The sequence below is a fragment of the Capricornis sumatraensis genome, chromosome 17, assembly GCF_032405125.1.
Source record: "Capricornis sumatraensis isolate serow.1 chromosome 17, serow.2, whole genome shotgun sequence".
Classification (NCBI taxonomy): Eukaryota; Metazoa; Chordata; class Mammalia; order Artiodactyla; family Bovidae; genus Capricornis; species Capricornis sumatraensis.
Window position 1 is genome coordinate 22,549,058 of NC_091085.1, and position 26,817 is coordinate 22,575,874.

The following is a 26,817-nucleotide window of genomic DNA, read 5'->3' on the forward strand; positions in this document are numbered from 1 at the left end:
ATATTGACTCTTTTTTATTTCTTCTAGGTCCTTGTTAAACCTTTCTTGCATCTTCTCAATTCTTGGCTCCAGGCTATTTATCTGTGATTCCATTTTGATTTCAAGATTTTGGATCATTTTCACTATCATTATTCGGAATTCTTTCTCAGGTAGATTCCCTACGTCTTCCTCTTTTGTTTGGTTTGGTGGGCATTTCTCCTGTTCCTTTACCAGCTGAGTATTCCTCTATCTCTTCATCTTGATTATATTGCTGTGTTTGGGGTGGCCTTCCTATATTCTGGGAATTTGTGGAGTTCCCTTTATTATGGAGTTTCCTTGCTGTGGGTGGGATTGTATCAGTGGCTTGTCAAGGTTTCTTTGTTAGGGAAGCTTGTGTCGGAGTTCTGGTGGGTAGAGCTGGATTTCTTCTCTCTGGAGTGCAATGAAATGTCCAGTAATGAGTTATGAAACGTCTGTGGTTTTGGAGTAACTTGAGTTGCCTGTATATTGAAGCTCAGGGGTGTGTTCCTGTGTTGCTGGAGAATTTGCATGGTATGTCTTGCTCTGAACTTGTTGGCCCTTGGGTGGAGCTTGGTTTCAGTGTAGGTATGGAGGCATTTGATGAGCTCCTATGGATTAATGTTCCCTGGATTCAGGAGTTCTCTGATGTTCTCAGGATTTGGACTTAAGCCGCCTGCTTCTGGTTTTCAGTTTTATTTTTATAGTAGCCTCAAGACTTCTCCATCTATACAGCACCGATGATAAAACATCTAGGTTAAAGATGAAAAGTTTCTTCACAGTGAGGGACACCCAGAGAGGTTCACAGAGTTACATGGAGAAGAGGGAGGGGGTAGTTAGAGGTGACTGGAATGAGATGAGGTGGGATCAGAAGAAGAGAGAGCAAGCTAGCCAGTAATCACTGCCTTATGAGCGCTCCACAGTCTGGACCACTCAGAGATGTTCACGGAGTTATACAGGGAAGAGGAGAGGGAGGAAGTAGACAGAGGTGGCCAGGAGGATAAAAGAGGGAAATGGAAAGGAGAGAGACAGATCCAGCCAGTAACCAGTTCCCTAAGTGTTCTCCATCGTCTGGAACACACAGAGATTCACAGAGTTGGGTAGAGAAGAGAAGGGGGAGGGAGGAGGCAGAGACAACCTGGTAGAGAAAAAGGAGAGTACAAAGGAGTAGAGAGTGGTCAAGCCAGTAATCCCGCTCTCAGGTAAAATTGGGTACTGAAGATTGGGTTTTTAAATGTACAAAATTGACAGCAAATACCAAAAAGCAAAGATTAAAAATCTAGAGTAGAGGTTGGATTTTCAAAAATACAATATTAGAGAAAAGAAGAAGAACAAGAAGAAAAAAAAACAAACCAAAGTCACGAGAATTATTAAAAAACAACAACAACAACCACAGAAAAAAAAATATATATACGGCATTTGCTTTAAAAATAGGGTCTTTTTTTTTTTGAAAAGTGATAGTAGGTTATAAAAATTCAAATTAAAGGAGAAATAGTGCTAGTGCTAAGTCATTTCAGTCGTGTCCGACTCTGTGTGACCCCATAGACGGCAGCCCACCAGGCTCCCCCGTCCCTGGGATTAAAGGAGAAATAGAGGTCTTAAAATTTCTAAAAAGTTTTTAAAAAAAAAAGGAGAAGAAAAAGAAAAGAAAAAACAACAACGTCAACAACAACAACAACAAAAAGAGACTGGTCATAAAAATAGTAAAGATATTTCTGGGACTTTCTCTGGTGTTGTGGGCAGTGTGGGGTCACTTCCAAGGCGGTTTGCTCTGTTTAGCTTCTTCTGTTTGCTGGTCTCTTCAGTGTCTGATTTCTGCCCTGACACAAGAGGGGCGGTGGTGGACACTTTTTTTTTTGAGGCTCACTTGTTCAGTCGCGCTGTGGGGAGGGAGGGATGCTGCAAACAAATAACACTGGTGTGTGCTTGCAGTATCTCAGCCACGCTGGGCATGCCCCTGCACACAGCGCATACCGCGCAGGCTCTATGTTGCTCCGCTGGGAACTGTCTGAGGCCGGCCCTACGCTGCATGCACCTCCCCGGTCTAAGCCTCTCAGGCTCAGCTCTCAGGTGGCCCTCAGAGGCGCAGATTCGGTTGGGCCTGTGTTTTGTGCTCTTCCCAGGACCGAGTAGCTCAGGTGTTTGGCGAGCACGGTTGCTGCGACTTAGCGCCTTTCCCTGCTGCTCAGTTTTCTGGGTGTACCGCTGGCGCCCCTTGTCAGGCAGATGGTGACTGTCCAGAACCCCCAAGAAGTCTTAGTTAGCAAAGAAGCCTGCTTGCAGTTTGGTAGGTAAAGTCTCACCAGGGCTGTGATTGCCCCCTTCCAGCCCTTACGGCTCTGGCTGCCTGCCACCGGGGGGGCGGGGGATGGTCTGCAGCCGGCTCTTTCTGTTCCATCCTTTGTTCTGTGTGTGGTCCTGGCGGTGTCTTATGTTAGAGCTTTTCGCAAGTTAGCTATCCCACAGTCTGGTATGCTAGCCCTAGTTAGTTCGCTCTGGTTACATTCGGGGCATTCCAGCCCGATTCTTAAAAAGTACTGCAGCCCGCGCCTCCCACACCTCCCTGCCCAGCCCCCACTTGCTAGTTAGTGGTGGATGCAGGTGTCTGCACTGCTTCTCCGCTGGGGGAGTTACCATGGGGCTCGTAATCTGTTGGTTTTAATTATTTATTTATTTTTCTTCCCTGTTATGTTGCCCTCTGTGCTTCCAAGGCTCACCACAGACTCGGCAGGGAGAGTGTTTCCTGGTGTTTGGAAACTTCTCTCTTTTTAAGACTCCCTTCCCAGGATGGGACTCCCTTCCCAGGACGGAGCTCCCTCCCTACCTCCTTTGTCTCTTTTCTCGTCTTTTATATTTTTCCTACCTGTTTTTGAAGACAATGATCTGCTTTTCTGGGTGCCTGATGTCTTGTGCCAGCATTCAGAAGTTGTTTTGTAGAGTTTACTCAGCGTTGAAATGTTCTTTTGATGAATTTGTGGGGGAGAAAGTGGTCTCCCCGTCCTATTCCTCCATCATCTTAGGACCGCCTCCATATTCCAGTATTCTTGCCTAGAGAATCCCGTGGCCGAGGAGCCTGGTGGGCTACAGTCCGCAGGGTCACAAAGAGTCAGACATGACTGAAGCAACTTAGCATGCACAAGTGTCATCTAAATTTGCACATTTACCTCAACTCTTTTTTCTTTGGATATTATTTGAAAAGCCTATAAAAGTTATTGTGAAATGTTTAAGAACTGATATTAGCCTTGTCTAAGCCCTGAATCCAGTAAATGTTGGCACCATTGACTTACAGAATTCTCTACCTGTGGAATCATGAATCTGAAGGGTATATTAAAACCCTCTTAATTTCGGAATTAAAGTATATATAAATAAGCAGAAAAGTCCACAGGTTCTGGTATAAGACAGTACTTGAATTGGAGTCCTGATCATTTGGGAAAAGTAGAATAAGAAATTTATTCTTCCTGGTGTTCTGTACATGTTGATGTTGTAAGAGTCGGATGACATGGTGTAATTCTTCCAGCTCAATACTCAGGTTCATCATAATAAAAGCTTTTGATGAAAGAACAGTGGCTCTGGAGCCCAGGCAGTAAAAGGTGTTGTTTGTTCGAGGGTAACTGAGTTGACATTAATTTTGGAGGGCAGAACAAAAAAGCAGAAAATCATGCCCTTTAATCTGTGCAGTGTGAAACCTGTAGGGATATGAGAGTGGATCTTGATGGTATAAAGTCCCTGTTTTATGCCAAATAGCTGACAGGGGCAAGCTTGCTGCTTTAGCTGGTAGCAGAGAGGCCATTTGCTCAAGATTGCAGTGGTTTTAAAGCCTGCAGAGTCTTTAAAACTTGGTGCCTTGGATAAATCCCAATTGGCTTTGTTGTAGTTACTAGACTACAAGTGTGTAAAGAACTGTGGAGAGAAAAAATAATTTATTTTAAGATTTTGTTACAATTTTCCTTCATTGTATAAGAAACCAAACTTATTGGTTTAAAGCAAAACATAGTTCATTTTCATGGTTGTAATTCTGTGGATTGCCTAGGTAGTATTTCTGCTGGTCTTTCCTGGGCTTAGTCATTTAGGGTTGTAGGTTGGGGGAGGTGGCTGGCCTCTGCTTGGGGGGATTGATCTTGCTGCTGAAGTTTTCATTCTGAGCTTCTTCACATAAATATGATCTCAGTGCATGGTTCTAAAAGGACAAAGGATTGACATATAAACACTATCATGTGTAAAATAGACAGCTAGTGGGAAGCTGCTATATAACACAGGATGCCCAGCCTGGCACTCTGTTATGACCCAGAGGACGGGAATGGGGGGAGAGAAGAGGGCTCAAAAGAGAAGTGATATGGTTTAATTATGGTTGATTCATATTGTCGTACAGCAGAAACCAACACAACACTGCAAAGCAATTTACCCCCAATTGAAAAATAAGTTAAAAAAATAAATTAAAAAAATAGAATGAATTGCTTATTCTCTAAAAGAAGAAAACATAGAAGGGGAAAGGAAAAAGCTGCTGTTATTGAATTTAGGTTTTGCTGCCTGCCACTCGAAAAGTCAATACTCCAAGACAAGTGTTGGTAGGAATGGAAAGGTTGCTTTGTTCAGGAAGTGGCAACCTGGGGAGGTGGACTCATGTCCAAGAACCAACTCCAGAGATTCTGCTTGGCCATCAAAGTTGTTAAAGTGGTAACAGGGGAGAAATCTCACTTAATTACTGTGATAGAGGGTCAGAGTCATCACCATCCTCCACTGTGTGCAGGCTTGTTTGCTGACTTGTCGACTTCTTGTGATGTTTCCTTAGATTCTGTCTTGTTCACCCAGCTGGTTTGGGAGATTACTGAAGGGGAAGCTTGGGAGAAGATCTGGCCATTGTTAGTTACTTATGCTTCATTTCTGCTTCTTTGATCTAAAGAATTTAATCTACAGGTTAGGCAAGGTATTGTATGATCAAAAGATTTGAAAGGTGTGCTTGGGCTGGAGATGAGTTGAGCATGGGGGATCCTGGTTTAAAAGCAAGGTACAGTATAGCTTTGGTGAAGGGACAAGAACCAGGGATCCCCTGCAGAGAGCTGCTGCCTGCAGTGAGCTGCCTGAAAAAAGCTGCTTACACTGCCAAGTCTCTAGGTATCACAAAACATCACTTCCTCCACATACTATTGTTGGTCAAGGTAAATCACAAAAGCAGTTCAAGTTTGAGGTGAGGGAAAATAAACTCCACCTCAGAATAAGTGGCAGAATCACATGGCCAGTGATCATTCTTGGAAATGGCCATCTTTGGGGGGAAAAAAATCTATCTCAGCATTTCATAAGAAGAAAGGGTGGATTTATGACAAAGAAAGTGATGCTATATGACCAGTAGAGGGGAACCTGCTAATGTGAAGAGTGAAAGGAAAGAGGCCCCTGGAATGACTGTCCGATGGCTTGCACACTGCCGGCTTGATTCTTTACAATGGCTAGGATGACTGTATGTCCAGATTTATTTAAGACAGTGAAAACAAAACAAGAGTTCTCCTTTCCCTCTCAAAATATCCAACTTTGGTTAATGCATTTTATGTTCTCATTAAGTATAGTTCAATGGTATACATGTTGTACCTTGAGATTTCATCATGCCATAATAAAAAGCATTTTGACTAACCTCTGACATTTCTGCCCCACAGTGGACACTTTGCCACAAGAATGTATCTTAAGAAGGGAGATTAGAAAAAAGTTCACCATCTCAGGGACTTCTGTCCCTGATATATTAGTTTGTAGCTATGGAAACTGTTAGCAAGAGCATGCTATTGAGTGAGACTTTGTTGGAGCTGCCCAGGGACTAACTTCATCCAAGAGAGAGAATCAGAAAGAAATAGGCAGAGGGCAGAGGTGACACCAAGACAGGAAAGACTTAATATCTATCTCCCTGTCACTGAAAATCAGGGGATATGCCAAACCTCACATACTCCTAAAGTGCAGGTTCCAGTAGTGATTGCAAAAATATATCTAAATGGGCACTTTGCTTAAAGGAAATCACATATAAAACAAAATAATGACACCAGCAGCAAAAACATAGGAAAGTCATTATACCTAAGGGTCAAAGAAATCAAAGTGAAGCAATCTTAAGACAGTGTTCTATGCTATTATATATGTCCTTTTTTTTTTTGCTTGCTAGAATACTAACATCTTAAGTATTTGATATGACATATGTAATTAGTCAAGCTTCCCCAGTGGCTCAAGTGGTAAAGAATCTTCCTGCCAATGCAGGAGATGGGGGTTCTATCTCTGGGTCAAGAAGTTCTCCTGGAAAAGGAAATGGCAACCCCCTCTAGTATTCTTGCCTGAGAAATCCCATGGACAGAGGAGCCTGGTGCACTGTAGTCCATGAAGTTGCAAAAGAGTTTAGACGACTTAGCTACTAAACAACAAAATGTAATCAGTCAATGTAAAGGAATAATAAAGTGCCCCAAATTCTGAAGTCAGGTGGACTGGGCTCAAATCCAGCTCTGTTTCTGACTTGTTATGTAACTATGGGGAAATAACTTTCTCTCTATGTTGCAGTTTTCTCATCTGATTAAATAATGATATCTACTTTCTAGGGTTTTTGCGAGACAAAGAAATTAATATAAATAAGGCACTTATAATAATAACAGGTACAAGATAAACATTTGAAAAATATTAGCTATTACTTTATTGCTATTGGCATTGGAAACTGATACAAACCTTTTAAAACGTGAAGCAGCAATGCATGTCAAACACCATAAAAACGTTCTTCACTTTGTCCCAGGAACATATTTCTAAAAATTTACCTCGTAAAATAACCCAGTAAAAGGAAAAAGATCTATACTCATGGGAGCATTACTTCCTTGTCATAGCAACTACTTTACTTTCCAAGATTATTTAGAATGTTTGAAGTAATTGGGTTAATTTATATTTTTCTCCTTAATGTTACAGATTAGAACAGTGGATGTGAACTTTGGGGAAACCCTAAATACACACCCATCAATGACTAGTTAAATGTATTATTGTGATACATCCATAAAGCACATGCTGTGTAGTTGTTAAAAAGAATGAGAAAAAACAAAACTAAAGATCTTTCTTTCTAATATCAGTCTTCAATAAAATGAACCAAGGCTCTTTGGAAAAATGGTTGCGTCTAAGGCATACATAAATCGGACCTAGAATGTTTTGTTCTTCCAGAAATCAAGACAGAGCTAGCAATAACAACACATAACAGTAACAAGAACAACTCCTCGCCCCATACACAAGCACATAATGCTGAGAATCTATCAAAGGGACCAACAGAAAGAACTTTCAAGGGCTGAAGCTGGAATAATTTGAATGATAAAATAAAATAGCATTGGATTATAACTCAATAAAATAAGCACTTATGAATCCATACAGATAGGAAGAAATAATTGAGTAAATACATAGGGGAGAATAGATAAATCTTTCTTGTAGTAGAATTACAAATGAATTATGTAGATACTCTGCCTTCAAAAAGGTGACATGTATCTCTCACTTCTTCAGTGTGGTCGGTACACTGTGACTTTCTTCCAAAAAATTACTGCATGGAATGGAGGAAAGAAGAGTAACTTCACAGTCGAGAAACCTGACAAAAAGGTGCCCTATCCAGGGATCAAGGTCAACATCAACAGTCATGTCATGCTAATAACATGTATCCTTGATGTGCTGTGGTGAAAATGGGTTTTCACCTCGTGGACTTCCTCTCAATCCCAGTCTAATCATGTGGAAAACAGCTGGGACAAATTCTAGTTGAGAAACTCTCTGCAAAGCAGCTGGTCAGTCTTCCCTGAAAGAGCTCACCAAAAACTGGGAAAGTCTGAGACAGTGTCTTAGGCAAGAGGATCCTAAGGGGACAGGATGCCTAAATGGAATAGAAGTGTCTTGGATGAGATTCTGGTTAAGAATTAAGGAAGACATTAGGGAAAATCTAAGGAAGTCTGAATAAAATATACACTTTTGATAATATCGGGTTGGCCAAAAAGTTCATTCCAGTTTTTCCAGTAAGTGCAAACAAACAAACCCAAACAAACTTTTTGGCCAACCCAATATCAATCAATCAATATTGGTTCATTAATAATAACACATATGCTGTCTGAATGTAAGATGTTAATGAGAGCAGAAACTGGGTGGGGGAGGGATCCATAGGAACTCTTTTAATTATCTTGGTAATTTGTCTATATATACATGAAAGTGTTAAAAATAAATAATTTATCTTTACAAAGCTTTTTAGAAACAAAACAAGATTTATTTTCTTTTTCATTCTTTCTACCTGTCAGAATAGGAGAGTATGTGCTAAGTTGCTTCCATCGTGTCCGACTCTCTGTGACCCCATGGACTGTAGCCCATTGGGTTCTTCTGTCCATGGGATTCTCCAGACAAGAATACTGGACTGGGTTGCCCTGCCCTCCTCCAGGGGATCTTCCCGACCCAGGAACTGAACCAGCATCTCCTGCAACTCCTGAATTGCAGGCTGATTGTTTTTACCACTGAGCCACCGGGGAAGGAGAGTACAGAGAATATCAGACAAGGAGGGAGAAGGACAGAACGCATAGCAGGTTTCTAAGGTAGAGGCAACAGGTGGGGGATGGACAGAAGCTGTAAACTGACCGAGAGATTAAAGTTTTCATTTTGATTGAAACAGAATTTTTTAGTACCTACTGATGCAATTGTCAATACCTGAACACAATCAGAAAAGACTTAGGGGTCATTTCTGAGGTATTATTCAGGGAAGAAAGGATAATCCAAAAGAGTGAATTTTAAAGCTATTTTATGAAACAAATACTATTTTTTGATACAAATCCACAGCTATTTCAATAAACTGGTTCCACAAATATTTGGAATATTATTGGAATAATATTGGATAAATACATACATCTACACACATACAGGTATTTCAGTTAACTGTGCTGACTCTTTCCTGCTGTTTGTATATCCTGCCCATCTTGCAATTATCACTAGTATGTGTTTGCATTCATATATTTGCTCTGGGCTTTGTCTGGAAACTGGAAGGTGACTCAGGTGGTATAGAATCTGCCAGCAATGCAAGAGAGGCAGGTTCAATCAGTGGGTCGAGAAGATCCCCTGGAGAAGGAAATGGCTACCCACTCCAGTATTCTTGCCTGGAGAATCCCATGGACAGAGGAGCCTGGCGGGCTACAATCCATGGGGTCCCAAAAAGTCAGATACAACTTAGTGACTTTGACTTATATGGAAACTGTAAAGACTTTATAGAGGTTTTGTTGGAGGTGAGGGATGGAAGAAGACAGACGGTTACATGGGATGACAAAGGATCGCTTCTCTGTGGAGTTCTGTGCACTGTGATCTCATTTGGAAGGAGAGGGAAGGCTTAGGAGACTCTGAGATTCTAGGGAGAGGTGGCCCTCCAGCTGATGGGGCTGCCCATGGCCCGCATGGAAAGTGATCCCAGAGCTGGGAAGAAGACCATGTTACCCATCTCCACAGGGAATCAGGGAGGTTAGCAAGTTGAAGACTAGCAGCTTCACAAGCATCAGTTGGCAGCTGCTGTGGCTCACAACCAATGTGTTCTCACAACGGCCTTGTTCAGAGGTGGCGGTAAGGCTCCCTTTTGGGTAGGATTCAGACAGCCAAGTGGAGAGTGGAAGCTGGAGAGGAGAAGGAGAATGACTGCAGTGGGTAAAGTCCCTTCTCTAGAGTCTCAAAGTCATTGATGGCATCTTTGAGAGGGGCTGACTTCTTGCTTAGGCAGGTAGGGTCTTGGAATCACGGTAGTTTTGGTCTAAAAATAACTATGACCTCATTCAGAGCGAAAAAAAAAGTAGCCAGGCTAGCTGGAGATACACATCTGTTTAATTTGATCCTTGGAGGTAAGAGGCACACTATTATTGTTATATCTATTTTTCAGATAAAGAAAATGAGGTTTAGGTAGTTCAGATGAAGGTCACACAGCTCGTAAAGTAGTAAAAGAGAGCCTCGATCTTAGTGGCTTATTCTCCGTATTATAGATGTATAACCCAATATAAATGGTAATTAATCTCTGGTTAGAAGAAATTGTACATTAAACACCGAGAGCAAAATGTAAACTGCCAAGCTCATCATGTGTTATGACAAAATCATGTGGACTATATTATTCATTTTGGTTTTATAGGGAACTATGGGGGTAGTTGATGGTTTTTTTCTGATTTTTCCTCAGCTGTCACAGATGAACAAGTGTGGAATGTGCCAGATAGGGGACGTGCACCATGCTTCCCATAAGGGCCTTGGCCCATGCCCATTCGATGAAGAGATGTACTTTATGCTCACTATTTTGTTGAAAAGGTTTTTTTCAAAAGAACTTTTTTCTTTGGTTAGATCATCTTCTTTATAGACTGATTCTGCTACTATTAATAACTAGCTCTATCCCCTGTATGAGTCATTGATGTTCTCTTTGGAACCTCTCTAGTTCCAGGTGACATAAATTTTAATTTGCATCCTCTCTGCCCAGCTTCTCCTACACACATGGCAAAATATTGTTTGAGCAGTCTACTTAAAGTTTCACAGACCTCTGGTTCCCTGAGTTGCTTTCCACCCACTTGAACTGATTTAGGTAAAGCAGACATAAGGGCATGTGCTTTTTTCTCATGCGTATTTCTGTGGTTTCACTTGACAGCTTTGTTAAATATAGGGTACAGATTCTCGGTCTATCTTCAGTCTTTAAAAGCGAATTTATAATTTTGTAACATCTTCTTTTTCCCAACCGGTAGCCATTCATGAGTAGATGTATTTTCTTAACCATTTGATGATTGTGTTCTTTAGCCAGTTAGGGACGTGAGTGGAGAAGGTGTTTAAGAACACTAGGGCTTCTACAGTAAGAACAAATTGGCAGCAGCAGGTACAGGTGTTTGGGAAGAGAAGCAGTGTGTACAACACATGCTTGCCAGATTGCTGGCTCCCAGAATGCACAGCAGTGGTGTATCTCTTAATAGTTTTTTAAAGTAGGCTGTTCCTTCATTTGATTAATATTCTTTGATTGTAACACAATTACAGAATACGGTGAGGCTCACTCATGCCAGCCATTACCTCTTATAATTTTTATTGATTAATTTCTTAAATTGAAGTACAGCTACTGATTTACAATATTGTGTTAGTTTCTGTTGTACAGCAAAGTGACTCAGTTATACATATGTATGCATTCTTTTTTATGTTCTTTTCCATTATAGTATATCACAGGATATTAAAATAACTTCCATGTGCCTTACAGGTCCTTGTTCTTTATCTGTTTTATTTACGGAGGTATGTATATATTAATCCCAAACTCCTAATTTATCCCTCCCCTGTGCCTCTAGTAATTTTTAAGTTGCATCTACTGCCCCATCCTCAACGAAGGATTCAGCACCAGCTGGTTACAAAAGTCACATCCTTGCAGTATTCTGGGATCATCTCACTCAAAGAACAATGTGCCTTCACTGATGCCCAATTTAGAATAATTGCAATGGTCCACTTTCCAGGTAATCTGAAGGAAGATAAATTATTGGAAGTAATTATTAAGGGAGGAACAGAACTCCTCTCTATTTCTTTGTAGCTCACAGTTTCTGGAGAATTAATTGTTGCCTGCTGACCTTAAGATGATTTGCAGGATAGCGTATCAATCAATAGCCTGTGAATCTGACAGTAACTTGGGTACTCTGTTTGCCCTTCGTTGACTTCCAATAGGACTTGGGAGCTAGATCTGAGAGATATTGGCTCTGGGGAAATACCTGAGTGCTTTTCCTTGTGCAGTACAAAACTTGTAGAAAAAGTTCCTAAAACTCTTTAAGGAATATAGAATGTGTCCTTATTTTTGTCCTTCCAGATTTCATATCCTTTCTTCAAAGAGCCAACAAAAGTATATTTTTCTGAAACTGATGGATTTTTCTCAGCTCTCTTTTCTTCAGTCCCATTCTTCACACCCCAAATAATAACAAGATATGCCATCCTCTGCCCTGTCTAGCCCCTATTCTACACTTATTTCAGACATATTTCTTGCTGAAACCTCACAGTGATGAAGTGAGAGGAGAGATAGTCTGGAATTACTCTTTGATCTAAAGATGAATCCTGTACATAATGTGCAATTAAGGCATGTCCTGAAACTGGACCAGATGTTATATAATAACATAAAATCCCATGTAAGAATGAGTGAATTCAGGCTTGCTGAATTGCAAAACTTCTAATCTGCCCCAGAAGTTGAAATTGTGTGAGAGGTGGATTGAATGATTGTGACCTTATTTGTTTAATATCTCTCTCCTCTGATTTAACTTTATCCCATAAAAAGGAACAGATTCTGCCTTCTCTGAGTCTGCCAAAATGTTTCAGGCATTTGAGGGGCAGGAGAGGAAAAAAAAAACCAAAGAGAGAAAATTGTATATTTAGCACATTTTTATCTTCTTCTAGTATTTGAATATAAAAACAGATCATATAAATATATTCTTTGTATATAACCTGCACTGGGATATTTCTTCTTGGCAGAAACTAACACCCAAATTTTGACCACAGCTGTCATGTGAAGTCTTAAAGTCTTACTCTTTCCCAAATTAACTATATCTCTTAGTTAGAGATCATTAATTAAAAAAAAGTTTCTAACTATTAAAATTATATACAGTTGTAAGTTTAATACAAGAAGTAGCACGAAGGGAGGAAACTGTATATTGGGCTTATTTCATGTTAAGATAGCTAATATTTGCAGAATGCAGATGATGTGCCAAACGCTAAGTGCTTTACATTGTTTAATTCATGTCACGTTTGCAGTGACCTGCAAATACAACAACTCCTTGATGCTTTTGAAATTGGAAAGTTGAATCTAGGTCAGCACAGCTAATAAGTAGCCGAGATGGGATTAGAACTCAAGCATGTCATCCCTACCAAGGCCCTTCACGCCTGGGCCTATTTTCTTGATCACAGTGCTATACTGGGTAATGCTTGTACAGGTCAACTGCTAGACTGCATAAGCAAGAGCTGGATTCTTCATTCTATGACCTGTTGCTTTCTGCATTCTATCCTCAGGTCCCCAAACACACCAGTGTCTGTCTTGCCTTGAGGGTCTTTGTACTTGCAGTGCCTAGTTTGAAATCACTCTTTTTTCTTGCTCTTTATATGGTTGTGATTGGGTGTTTCTCATCCTTATGACCTCAAGTGAGATGTCTCCAACTCTGGGAGACCATCCTTCACCACCCAGCATCAAGTAAGTTTCTTTCTCCCCCAACCCACTGGTGTTCCCATTTTACTGGCATTCCCATTCACAGCCTCTTCCTGACATTTGTAGATTTCCATAACTCACATTATGAATGTGATGTGTACTTATCTACTTGCCTGTTTATTATCTGCCTCCCCACTAGTTCAGTGTTCCCTTCTTAGATGTTGGCTCCATGAATGGAGAGACCATGTAGCTTTGTTTCAGGGAATCAATAAATTGTGTTAGATGAACTAAGGCAGATGTTCAATACAATGTTTAACACACCGAGTTTAGCAAAATTGTAGCTATTGCTTGTATGTGTGTATGTATTGGTAGGGATAGATTACAAAACTAAGGCATATTTACAGTGCAGTTGTGAGTCCACGGTCACAAGTTCCCTGGAAACTTAAAGTTAAGAGGGACATAATTTCTCTGAGAGTTAAGTTTTGCAAGGAAATGGAACGGGTCACAGTCAAGATGGGTAAATCGCTTTAAAGAGTGCAGACACAGGAGACCTGATTGTCAGTTGATTGACGTTGCAAAATTTATAAAAGCTAGAATTGGCTACTGAGAGAATTATGCTCCCTAAAATTCCTAGGTCAAAACCCAGTACCTCGGAATGTGACTATATTTGGAGATGGGGCCTTTGAAGAGGTGAATAAGTTAAAGGTAGGCCCTAATCTGATCTGACTGTTGTAAGAAGAGGAGATTTAAACACACAAAGAAACACCAGGAATGCATGTGTACAAGGGGAAGATGTCTGCTCTCCGTGTGAGGAGACAGGGAGAAAGTGGCCATCGGCAAGCCAAGGAGAAAGGCCGTTGCAGGAGAAACCAAACCTACCAGTGCCTTGCTATTGGCCTTCTGGCCCCCAGAACTATGAGAATTGGGGGATTTCCAGTGATTCATAATTTTTAAGCTTGTTTCAATATCTGCGGTTAATATAAAATCACATGACATAACTCTTGTCTTACAAGAGTTTTTCTGTCTACTACAAGAAACAGAAATGGGGGAATCATGAGTTAAGATGGAGCTGATGGTGTTGAGAACGACAGTTGGTTAAGCATATGGAAGTCAGCAGTAAGCTGTCAGAGAGTGAGCCACTGCTCCGTCAGCTACCAGTCATGAAAACTTGAGCACGTTAGTGTAGTCTTCAGTTCTGACTTTCCTCATCTGTAAAATGGGCATCATGTCTGTCCCCATTTCTAGGACCAAGTTTGCTTCTGTGTGTGGTGTAGAGTAGCGCCTTGAACTTAATAAGCGTTGACCTTTTTCACCATTTCTCTCACTGCATATCACCCATTTCTATCTTTTTACATAAAATGTTTACAAAGAGTATGAGCCTTACAACAGAAAGGAGAGCACATTCTGCCAAAGATCAGATGGTTCTTTCTGTTCTCTTGGAATCGTTCCAAGAGAACAATTTGTTCTCTTGTATTTAAAAATTCTGCATTTGGATTTGATATTTCTATTCCAGCAGGTGTGTGTGGGGTTGGGGCTGATAGGTAGCAGCATGGATAGGTAACCACAGGTGCTACTTCCAATTTTAACAGTTTCAGACACCAGAGTGAGGGAAGAAGGTGGGAATGGTGGAGACAGGGTGATTGGGCCAAAGAAGTGACTTTGGTCCCTTTCTTTCCCCTGGGGGCAGGATTTGTGCATTCCTTTTAAAGCTTTGCTATTTCTGCTTTAAGTTATCTATAATTACTGTCCTTATTGCCAATAGTTTTTTTAAATCTTTTGATAGATTATTCTCATTTGGTCTCCTTTGGGCAAATAAGGAAGTTAAAGGTGTATCAGGAAAAACAATAGGTGGTAACATAGAAAGTCATATCACCAATCTTACCATTGTATAATGTCATGGTAAAAGACAACTTTTTATGAAAAAAATCCCTTTATTTCAAATGTAAAGACAGCTTATCTTTGGGCTGATGAGATGGCATTTCCAAAGATTAAACATTTTTATTTCTGCTCTTTACTATTCTGGATCATGCTCCATTGGAATGTAGGTATCATAGGTCAGGGATTTTTATTTTCTTTGTTCACTGCTACATTCCCAGCACAAGTATATTCCTGGTGTGTATTAGAAGCTCAGTAAATATTTGTTAAACAAACGAATTGGTCCCAGCTGGATACCAAGTGGAACTGTAGCTATGTTACATGTGCAATATTGGGAGACCACTAATGATATCCAGGCTAATTTAAAAGCTAAGAGCTCCTGCCCTATAACATGGTGGATTTGTAATACCTATGAAAGGGCACAGGCTAGGATTCAATCTCTTAAATGTAACTGAGCACACACAGTATGTAATTTTAATATTGCACCTTGAATTAATTGAGCAACCAGGTGGGTGACATACATAGCAACCACGGAGTTCAAGGTTATAATGGTAGAGCATAGTATTATTTTTTTTCCCCTGGTGACTCAGTCAGTAAAGAATCCACCTGCCATGCAGGACAGCTGGGTTTGATCCCTGAGTCGGGAAGATCCCCTGGAGAAGGAAATGGCAACCCACTCCTGTATTTTTGCCTGAGAAATGCCATGGATAAAGGGACTTGGCGGGGTACAGTCCATAGGATCGTAAGAGCTGGACATGATTTAGCAGCTAAACCATCACCATCAAATATCTCATGCTTGTACTTCTATTTTCATGCCAGCTTTTCCAGAACGATCTTTACTCAGGCATACGTTTGAGGCAGGTGATAGTTACCAATAATAATAATATTTATTGAATGTTTTCAATATGCCTTCTGTGTCCTAGACACTTTAAACTCTTTTATTTAATACTGATGAAGCCTCTGTGAATCCCTCTCATAGCTCTTCTGATCACTTCACTTTATTGATGAGGAAATAGGACTCAGGGGTATATACATTATTATTTTATTACTCTTATTAATAATATTTATGTTATTTTTTTAACTGTAGGACTTTTAAATTTATAATATAGCATCAATAGAAATATATTAGAAAGGCAGGGAGGTACAGTGGAGAAAGCAGATGGCTGGTAGGAAACCTTGATTCAGTTAATTAATCTTGGTTACCTCATAACCCACCATAGTCACATCTGTTAAATTTGAGTAGGTCTTTGAAATACAGTTTATTTGTTTTTTTTAAGGACTATAGTAACAATGACCCTATATGCAAGATAGCAAAAGAGACCCAGATATAAAGAACAGACTTTTGGACTCTGGAAGAAGGTGGGGGGGGTGATTTGAGAGAATAGCATTGAAACATGTATATTACCATATGTGAAGTACATGACCAGTCCAAGTTCTATGTGTGAAACAGGGCATTCAAAGCTGGTGCACTGGGACAGCCCTGAGGGATGGGATGGGGAGGGAGGTGGGAGGGGGGTTCAGGACGGGGAACACATGTACACCCATGGCTGATTCAGGTCAATGTATGGCCAAAACCACTACGATATTGTAAAGTAATTGCCTCCAATTAAAATAAATTAATTAATAAAAAAGAAATACGCGGTTGTTGTTTTTCTTAAAGTGGCTTTAGCTCATTTTGACTTTCTCCTTGAGTGACTCTGCCTACTGCTTCTGTCCAGTGGAAACTCTGCTTGTTTTCTCTTTTCTCCTTTTCTATTTTTTTCCTTTTGTTTGGCTTCTCATTGTGATTCTGCTGCACGATGAGCGGACTGGGATTTGAGGCTGAACTAAGAGCCAAAAATAACGTGGCTAAAACTTCCTAAGGGAAACCATATTCCACAGTAAATTTCTCTTCTTTTGACCCTTACCAGAGTTGAGAGTTATTTCAGCCAAATTAAGGATTAACAAGGCTTTCGTTGGATAGCTTGAGGCTTTCAGTGCTAGCTAAATGTCATTTAGGGAGACCATTCTGGCTTCCATGAAATCTACATTTTCATTTGTTCATTCATTCATTCACCTGGCCCCATAACATTTGTCTATCTGTCTGGAGCCGGGCCACAGTGGGTCACAGTGATTGTCACTTTCCATGTGTCCAGGGAGCTATGGAAGTGAAGGCAGGAGACTTCTTTATAAATAAACAAAATATGTAATAGCTTGTTGTAGTATGTGCTCTATAAGAAGCCAGCACTAGTTAATATGAGGATAGGAGAAAGCGTGCTAAGTTCTAACTAAAGAGACAGAGAAGGCAATATTAGGAGAAGAGGATATTTGAGTTGAGCCCTGACAGTTTTGAAAAGTACTCTGTTGATAAATTGGTGCATTTTCTGTCTCCAATGACAGCTCAACAGAAGGTGACATGAGTACATGGTGTCTCAGGGGAGCCTCTCATTCCCTAATCTCTGTGTCACTTTCTCCAGCCAAGGGAAGACTGAGAGTTACTATAGAAACAGCATTTAATGACAGGAGGGCCTGCTCATGATGTCCACATGACGGGTAGAAAATAACCACATAGGATTGTGAAGGAAGAGAGATGGTGCTCAGCTGTGGTGATGTGGGAAAGCTTGGAGGAACAGTGGATTTGAACTGGACCATATGCAGATAAGGGCTTCCAAGGTGGCGCTAGTCATAAAGAACCCAACTGCCAATGCAGGAGGCATAAGAGACATGGGCTCAACCCCTGGGTGGGGAAGATCCCCTGGAGGAGGGTATAGCAACCCACTCCAGTATTCTTGCCTGGAGAATCCCATGGACAGAGGAGCCTGGCGGGCTACAGTCCATAGAGTTGCAAAGAGTTGGGCAGGACTGGACGCAATTTAGCATGCACATACAGTCCATGGGGTCGCAAAGAGTCGGGTATGACTGAGCGACTTCACTATGCACTGTTCACTATACTACTATGCATATGCAGATAAAAGGCTATCAGATTCTAGATCACGAGATACTGAATAAGAAGTCTTAAGAATATTCCAGTTGAGACATAGAGAGTACAAGGGAAGGAAGCATTCCTCCTGATAAAGATGGAGGAGAATTGAAAGAATGGCTTTGCTAGAGTAGGAAGGTTAGCTGTAAACAGCTGGGTGTACTGTTGGATATAGAGAAACTCAGATTTTGTGGTATCATAAGTATCATCTTAAGGCATTTGGCATCTATGATGGTCCTGGTTAGAATTTTGACTTTGTCAGTTTTTAGCTGTGTGACCTCAGTTATGTTTCCTAATTTCTCTGAACTTTACACCTGTAAGATGGGGATATTACCATTTTTCCTATCAGCATGTTTAAAGTAATTGACTAAAAGAATATACACACTGGAGAAAGGAGGAAAAGTGTGTGCTTTGTGTGTGTGCTCAGTCACTTCAGTTGTGCCTGACTCTTTGACATGCCATGGACTGTGGCCCGCCAGGCTCCCCTGTCCATGGGATTCGCCAGGCAAGAATACAGGTGGGAGTTGCCATTTGCTCCACCAGGGACTCTTCCCGACCCAGGGATTGCACCAGCAATCTCTTCCATCTTCTTCATTGGCAGGTGGATTCTTTGCCACTGTGCCACCAAATATACATACGTGTGTGTGTGTATGTATGTGTGTGTAAGTATTTTTGTAAATTGTAGAATTCTATGCAAATAAATAAACATATGTATAGCAAAGAAGTTATAAGTAGAGAGACACGAGACAATGGAGAATGTAATTGTCAGTGGAATTCAAGATGGGTTTAATGAGGTGGAGATTAAAGTCAAGACCATAGGTGGCAATGGCAGTGATCCAGTAAGCGGCCCTCTCAGAAATCGTTGGTGGCCTTCTCAAGCTAAACTCGGTCAGCCTATGGTCTAGTGCAAGAAGTCTATAATGCCATGCTAAATCCTTCTCCCTCCACACACATCTTTTTCACCAAATATGGCTCAAACCAGATTTAATAGATGGAGGTTTTAAAAAAATAGACTTTGAGAGTAAGTTGGTGACTGATACTTTTTTCCACCCAGTGTGGTTTAGAAACAGGCTGGGGGAGATAACCCCTCTGTAATCAGGTAGTCAGGTGTATGGTTGATTTCTAAAATTTCTGTCCTCAGGCCAGAACCATGATAGGCTGCCTCAGGAACAAAATTCTTTGCTTCCTGCAATGTTATTTTAGGAGCAAAGAATCACCGCTCACCTGTGCCAGAAGCAACCCATAAATGGATGTGGGGCCCTGGGTATGGACGAAAGGGAAAGGTTTGTTTAAGGAACAAAGGGACTGGGTAGCACAAGATGCATGTTAGAAAATACAAGAGGAATGCTTTCTATTGAAGAACATGTATGTGTCCTGAGGACCCAGGCCACGATGAACTACTCAGAAGGACAGACCAGATAGATGGAAGAAGCCACTTCTGAAGCCTCACCCCTTGGGGGTTCTCCGTGGGTTGGCATATAACACATTACGCTGATATGTCAGTTAATTATTCAGGTTTCCAAATATGTGCTTGGCTGGCCATCCCATGGAGTCCTCTCCCCACTTCTAGTCACTGGCACATAAATTTTGGTTCTCCACTGCGGAAAGCAAGAGGGCGCAGAGAGCAGTAAAAAGGGTAGATGAAGCAGATGACAGAAGAATGGTTTGGTTTTGTTTGGCTTTACCAACCATTTTTTATATGATAAAGATCTTGGTACTGGGATTGGGCACAGTACATCCCCTGCATATGAACCTTCAAGTTGTGAACTTTTAAAGGTGCTTTCCATCAATGTCAGGCATGAGTGAAATTGCTGCTTGTCCTTCAACAGAGGATGGGATGGCCGGATGGCATCACCAACCCAATGGACATGAGTTTGGGGGAACTCTAGGAGATAGTGAAGGACAGGGAAGCCTGGCGTGCTGCAGTCCGTGGAGTCGCAAAGTGCTGGACTTGACTACTGACTGTACAACAATAACTCTGTCTCCTATTGTTGGTGATCCTTCAGCTCTACCGTCTACCACGTCCTCTCCCTCCCCTAGTCAGTCAGTCTTCTTGCCTGTTCGCTTGATGCCAGCCCCTGTGTGCCAGCTGTCGTACTGTGCTACTGTACTTCTCAAGGTCCTGTACTGTAAGATTTAAAATATTTTCTTTATTTTTTGTTTATTTTTATGTTATTACTTACTTGAAAAGTATTATAAACCTATTACAGAACAGTACTGTATAGACTGCATACATGCTTAGTCATGTCTGACTCTCTTTGCAACTCCGTGGACTGTAGCCTACCAGGCTCCTCTGTCCATGGGATTTCCCAGGCAAGAAGACCGGAGTGGGCTGCCATTTCCTCCACTAGGGGATCTTGACCGAAGGATCAAACCACAGTACTATATGGCCGATTGTGTTAGCCGGGTACTTAGTCTAGCTTTGTTGGACTTAGGAACAAATTGGACTTACAGCGCACTCTTGGAATGGAACTTGTTTATATGCAGAGGACTTTCAGTACTGCCATTTCCTTTCCTCCTGCAGGAACAGGGAGTTTTGGGGTAAGAGTCGCAACAGCTAGAGACTGTTGTGGGTGGGGGACAGTCACATCTTGTGTAGCCCACCCAAACCAGCCAATCTGCCCTCCCTGCCACTGTAATTCTTTAAATATACATAAGCAAATATATATATATAATATATAGTATATAGATATAAATATATATCACATGTAATATTAATATATTTTATAATAATATGCATTGTTTATTGTATACTTTATGTAACACATAATTATATAATAAATAAACTGTACATAATTATATGATATATAAATATGTGTATATACATATATAGGGTTTCCCTAGTGGCTCAGTGGTCAAGAATCTGCCTGCAATGCTGAGAGATACAGGAGATGCAGTTTCAATCTCTGGGTTGGGAAGATCCCCTGGATGAGAAAATGGCAACCCACTCAGTATTTTTGCCTGGAGAATCCTATGAACATAGGAGCCTGGTGGCTACAGTCCATAGGGTCGCATGACAGAGCAACTGAGCACTATATACATATATTGTATTCATTGGGTGCCTGTTTAATGCTTGTCAGCCGTTCACTGACAATTGACGGACTGCCAACCATGAGACTCAAATGTGGAAGGTACATGAATACTGTCCTTTCCATTTTACAGTAGAGCAAAGAAAGGTACTGAAAGCATAACAATCTAGTCTAAGGTCAAAGAGTTAATAAGAGGGGAAGCTGGAACATTCTCACCCAGAGAAAAGATTCCGTACAAAAAACTCTCAAATCACTAGATCTTTGCTTATTTATCTCTATCTGTACTAATCCTACAAGTGGAGAAGCAGGGAGAGTCCTTCATCTTAAACAGTAATCACAGGCCAATTTCTCACCTCCTTGTGCTTTTTCCAGAATGTAGTGTTGTGTCTGTGAGAAGCCATGTTGTATTTGGATGTCTTTTGGCTTCCCCCCATCTCCTCAGTATTGCCAAGAGATTGGGTCTCCTTGCTGCAGCACGTCACTGTGACTCCTCTCCTACTCCTAGAGGTGCCTTCAGGAGGGGAGATACCCCAGAGCTTGTCTGCACTCTAGGCCTCTGTGTACCACTGCCCAGCACCCCTCAGGAGGCTGATGATTTTAATTTTCACAATGCATTGAAAATTTTCAGTGGATAAAGGAACTAATGTAATGAGGGCTCTAAGTTAATTTTCAAATGAGTACTCAGGGATTAAAAAAAAGAGAGAGAGAGAAAGAAAAGTCTGGGGCTCCTGGGATGTGGTTGTTTAGCAAGAGAACATATTAATATTAAAAATTGGTTCATTATTTGGTACGAAATGAAATACCTAAAGAAGCAAATATAGTTTCTTTCTGTTCTTTAACAGTCACTGAAAAATGATCTGACTTCTTTAGTATATACTTTAGTTCTTGTAGAGAGACAATAATTACTTTTTTCTTAGTTTTATTTACTCATTACTTTTTGCTATCTTCTCTTTTGGATAGAAGGGCCTTATTACAAACTTGTAATTGTTTATTACTACAAACAATAAATCATATTTTGGAGGAGGAGGGAGGGAAAATAATGTTGATTTTATTTTCTTATCTATATATTTCCTATATAGAGAATATTTTTGAATGAGAGATGGCATTCATTTTATACACAATGTACATATATTTGTATATATCAATAGAGCACTCACAGTGTGTCTAATCACTGTCTTCTTCATCCCTGGTGGCATGAAAGCATCTTTCATCTTTTATGTTGACCTGTGTTTTATATGAAAGCTTTTCAGGAAAGAAGCACATATTCCATAAATTACAGAGTACAAGAATGTAAATTTGGATGTTAGTGCTAGCTCTCAAATTCATCTCAGAATATAATCCTCAGTTTTTAAGAATAGCCTACATTGTAGAGAAATTTTTATGACCATATAGGAAAGAAAGGAAGCAATCAATCACATATTATAGTGGTTAGAGTAAAGATACTCTTATAAACTGTCTGTTTCAATCCTGACTGTTTTGCTCACATTTTCCATCTGTAAAATGGGCATGATAACAGTGCTTACTGCATAATGTTGTTATGCAAATAGAGTTATTTCTTAGTTATAAAGTACTTAGATTGAGCACACAGCACTATGTGGTTGTAAACAAACAAAAATAAGGAAATCACTTCTTGAGAGGTTGGGAATATATTGAAGCACACATAGGAACATGATAAAGCAATACAAATCCATTATTATTTGCAGTGGGAGGTATTGTTACATGTTAAATTTGCTGTTTATTTTTGTGTTTCCTTCCCTAATAATGTGATCTTTTGTAGTTCTTAGATGCTGATGGTGTTCCAGAAATTTCTGTTTCTTTTTTCTTTACTTTTTTGAGTTTGCTACATATTGTAAAACCTGAATATGGCAGATGGTTTACAATGCCACATAAGAAGATTTTTTTCCAATTATATTTTCATCAGGCAATGGTCCTGCTATGATGGCAGTAAGTGGTTATGGCATTGCTATGAAATTGATATTGTCTCTTTCAGAATTGAACAAACACTGGCCAGAATTATCCTTCACTTTTTCCAAATGTAAGGTCAGAATTAAGATAAATAAAGGAAGATTGTGTAGTTTCCCCTTTTTTCTTGCCATCCAGGGGCCATCTAGAATTTGTAAGACAGCAGGACAGGATGTGGGTGTGTTCCCAGTAAAACAAAAATATTCCTTTTTTATTAGTTGATTTATTTTAATTGCAGGATAATTACTTTGCAATATTGTGATAGTTTTTGCCATACATCAATATGAATCAGCCACAGGTAAACATATGGTCACACCCATATACAAAGTAAAAATGTAGGTGTGTGCATGCCAAGTCACTTCAGTCATGTTCAGCTCTTTGCCACCCTGTGGACTGTAGCCCACCAGGCTCCTCTGTCTATGGGATTCTCCAGGCAAGAATACTGGAGTGGGTTGCCATGCCATCCTCCAAAGTATCCTCTCTTTTTTTAATCAATTAATTAATTTATTTTACTTTACAATATTGTATTGGTTTTGCCATTGGATTGGCTTGAATCTGCCATGAGTGTACATGTGTTCCCCATCCTGAACCCCACTCCCGTCTCCCTCCCCATCCCATCCCTCTGGGTCATCCCAGTGCACCAGCCCAGAGCACCCTGTATCATGCATCGAACCTGGACTGGCGGATCATGCATTGAACCTGGACTGGCGGATCTTCTCAATCGAGGGATCCAGCCTGCATTTCTTATGTCTCCTGAATTGTCAGGCAGGTTCTTTACCACTAGTGCCACCTGGTAGCCCATCAAAAATGTAGATAGTATTTTTAAATAATTCATTACCTTGCTCTCATTCACTTAAAAAAAAAAAAAAAAGGAAAACATTGCAACCATCTCATTTATTTTTAAGTTCTAGTTTTGGAGGACCGGGTTAGCTTTGAAAAGGTCAAGACTACTGACCTATAAGTATTCATAATCCTTTTGCAATTACCATAGTAATTTGTTCCATACGCCTATGAATTGTTTCTCAGAGTTACTGGATTATCACCTGCTGAGAAGTTCAAAAATATTTATTTGGTATTTTTTTTATCCAGCTGAGAAGCAATTCTGCCTCAATCCTGAGTAGCACTGAATTACACATTGAAGTATGTCTGATCAAATAATATCATCTTCAGTGGCTAAGTATGATTATCTAACAAGATTGCTGATGCATTCCTTCTGTTCTTAATATATCAGTGATGGGAAAACGACCAGTGGTTTTTTACAAGTTGTCAATTTTGTGTGTTTTCGGAAAAATCCCTTAAGTGCCAATTTTCAGTAACTTCTTTGGGTTGCTTAGAAATGTGTGTGGTGTTATTGAGAGAGAGAAAGGACATGTTTATTGGTAGCAGTGAAATCCAACATCCAGCCTCTTTATTTCTTCACTTAGTTGGTTTTTTTTTTTTTGCTTAAATATTTTTAATTGTTTTATTGCTTAAACATTTCTAAAGCTCATTTTTATATAAGGGAAAACAGAGTTCCTGTGAGCAAGCTGGTTCCTGGGTAATTCAAGTATTCAGGTAATGCTGTGGGGCAGACTTTGGACCTTGGTGACTCACCAGAAATGGAGGTTTAGATTGCACAAAGGTGGGGCTGGGAACCAACTTGAAAATAAAAGAAACAACTTGAGAAAAACAACTTCCTTGGTAAGATCAGACTGCTTTTTCTCCCTATAATTTATAATTCTATGCAAAGGCAGAAAGAAAGCAAGAAAGGAAAAGGGAAAAGAATAATCAAAACCAAACTAAAGTCAGAAACAATGAATGCAGAGCAGAAATGTTCAGTCCTGAGCTTCCAGCCTCTTCCATTTTAAATCCAGGACTGTAATCCTTTAATTGAAGCTTTGCTCTGCTCCTGAGCATTCAGCTGTTACTAACAAATTTCATGGAGTGTCTATTTTGAAAACATGGTTGTTTTAGGCAAGCAGTGTCTTAAGTAAATTTGTGTTTTAATTGCAAGAAGATAGAGCATGATTTGAGAGTACCTGAATTAGAAATGGTTTTTATTCCTTTTTAGGTGCATAAATAAATAAATGACAATAATGAAACACCTCTCCTAGAGTATGTAATGAACTGTGGTTGGAGAAGCATTTAAGAATGTGATTACTTTGGCTGTGGCAATTTAAGAGAAGAGTTGTGTTTATGCAGGGATATGCCTTTTTATGTGTACTTTTCTCAGTGTGCATATATTTATTTCATTGTTACAGGTATCAGAAATAAGGAAAACATATTTAATGAGAGTAGACTTACTGATTTCAGCAATATAAATTCTTAAATATAAATATAAATTCTTTTAAAGAATTAACTATGATGAGAGATTTTTCTTATTCATACTAGCCGTTCTGAGGAATGGATGAGGGGCACTCTGATTCCTCCGGTCTCATCACCTGCCTTTAACAGAAGGATGATGAGTAAAAGTGGGGTGGAATGTGCGGGGTGTGGGATGTGAACAGCACCTGTCCCCAGTGGGAGGGAACTGCTGTTAGAGTCGTAGTTAATGATCAGCAACTTCTGCCCGGGTTCGCTTTCCTGTCAAAGCTCAGTGATGCCCTAGAACCCAACAGGTTGAGTGATAGGTCTCCTGTCCATCCTCAGAGCTGACCTCAACTATGTTGCTTTTCGTGGATTCAAATATATTCAGAGATTGAACTCCTGTTCAATGTAGATATTCAGGATTCAACACTTCTGCCGACTAATGCAGAGCATTGAAATTTAAAACTCTAGCTCTGGGGATTACAGGGGATTCTGTATTAACCTATAAGGGAAAAAGAATCTAAAAAAAGAGTGGACATACGTATACGTATAACTGATCCACTTTCCTGTGCTCATGAAACTAACAGAACACTGTCAATCAACCGTGAAGTTGTGTGTCTGTGTGTGTGTGTGAGAGAGAGACAGCATGCACTTAGTCATATCCGACTCTGCAGCCCCATGGCCGGTAGCCTGCCAGGATCCTCCATCCATGGGATTCTCCAGGCAAGAATGCTGGATTGGGGTGCATTTCCTTTTCCAGTGGATCTTCCCAACCCAGGGATCAAAGTTGTATCTCTTGCATCTTTTGCATTGGCACATGGGTTATTTACCAACTGAGCCGTCTGGGAAGCCCAGAATCAACTAGACTTCAATAAAAATTAAAACAACAACAAGTTGGAAGACCTGATACGAATTCAACTACTTATACCTAGGCTTTTCCATCTAGCCTATGTATAAATGTTTGAATGTGCAGGACCAGATACCCGATCTGTAAAATTATAGTACTTGAGTGAATGATATCTGAGGTTGACTAGGCGCTGCCAGTCAAGTAACAGTTGGAAGTCTTAGGAGGTTCTGAAATACGGCTTTTACTTTCATGTAAAGCCCAACGGGAACAAAAAGGGAACTCACCTTACTCTTTTATATGTTTTGAAAAGAGTGGCTCGTAATTTGGTACAAAGCCTGATTGTTTGTGGACTTAGAAATTGATAAATGCTGATGTTTGCAATGTTTAAAAATCTTTTGCGTGCATGCTGAGTCTCTTGAGTCACGTCTGGCTCTGTGAGACCCTACAGACTGTAGCCTGCCAGACTCCTACTGAACTAGGTTGCCATGCCCTCCTCTAGGGGAGTCTTCCTGACCCAAGGATCAAACCCATGTTTCTTACGTGTCCTGCACTGGCAGGCAGGTTCTTTACCACTGCCTGGATAAGCTCTTTAATCCTTTGGAGAGTCTCCATTTATACAGCACTTCCTCTAGGTCATGGAAACTTCTGAATTGGGAAGAACTGGGTTTTAATAGCAGTTCTGCCCCTTACTGGCATCGTGACACTGCAGAAGGTACATGTGTTCTTCAAACTCAGTTTCTTAATG